Below are 1138 nucleotides of genomic sequence, written 5' to 3'. Positions count from 1 at the left end.
ATCACATTCCCCATCATTTCTAACCCCATGCCTCCTCCCCTACCCTCCCCACTCCTCTGTCCTATCTAGAGTTGGTCTATTCTTCCCATGCTCCTCTTCCCTATCCCACTATGAATCAGCCTTCTATATCAGAGAAAACATTTGGCATTTGTTTTTTGGGGATTGGCTAACTTCACTTAGCATTAACTTCTCCAACTCCATCCATTTACCTGCAAATGCCATGATTTTATTGTTTTTTATTGCTGAGTAATCTTAAAAAATATGGAATGCTTCATGAATTTGCATGACATCCTTGTACAAGGGCCATGCTCATCTCCTCTGCATGGTTCCAATTCTAGTATATGTGCTGCCCAAGCAACAAGCGAGCACTCACTTTCACTTTTAAACAAGTAACGGGAGCTCTGCAAAGGTTTGAATGTACCTCTGACTAAAGCAAGGAAACCCAATATACTTACACACCAAAAGCACAGGCAGTACAAAGAAATGCTCATTATAGCTAATGAAATGATTTTTTAAAAAAGTAAAGAATGTAGATACATTAATTTATAGAAGATAGAAGAAAGGACAAATCCAAAGTTTCTACCTAATCAGAATACATGAGGCAAAAAAGAAGTCCCAGAACTCCCCATCATGTTCTTCCTCATGTCTGAGCTCCCTGAGGGTCATCTGTCTTTATTTATGCTTTTCTAGGCCTATTATTATTATTATTATTTTATCTTTTTTTTTTTTTTTGGTACTGGGGATTGAACCCCTGGGTGCTCTACCACTGAGCTACATCACCAGCTTTTGTTATCTTGTTTTATTTTAATTTTATTTATTTTTTTTTGGTATTGAGGATTGAATCCAGGGGAGCCACATCCCCAGCCTTATTTATTTATTTGTTTGTTTATTTATTTAATTTTGTGATAGGGTCTCATTAAATTGCTTTGAGTCTAAGTTGTTGACGCTGGCTATGAATTTGTGATTCTCCTGCCAAAGTTTCCTGAGACACTGGGTTACAGACATGTACCACTACACCCTACCCTTGTTGTTTTTAAATGTAAGACAGAGACTTGCTAATTTACCTGGACTGCCTGTCCAGGTCTTTATATGTTTTTTTTTTTTTTTTCTGTATATGATATTCAGGATTTTAAGTTGT

The 1138-nt window shown here is 36.8% G+C and overlaps 1 non-coding gene across 1 annotated transcript; it reads right to left on the bottom strand.

Annotated features, from left to right (window-relative positions):
- Positions 1-255: 255 nt before the first annotated feature.
- Positions 256-358, bottom strand: LOC143382439 (U6 spliceosomal RNA). Its single transcript, XR_013088991.1, has one exon. It is a non-coding gene; the product is annotated as a U6 spliceosomal RNA (small nuclear RNA).
- Between the last annotated feature and the right edge of the window lie 780 nt (positions 359-1138).

Source organism: Callospermophilus lateralis, chromosome 16 (assembly GCF_048772815.1).
Source record: "Callospermophilus lateralis isolate mCalLat2 chromosome 16, mCalLat2.hap1, whole genome shotgun sequence".
In the NCBI taxonomy this organism is placed as follows: Eukaryota; Metazoa; Chordata; class Mammalia; order Rodentia; family Sciuridae; genus Callospermophilus; species Callospermophilus lateralis.
This window is presented reverse-complemented; position numbering and strand designations above follow the sequence as displayed.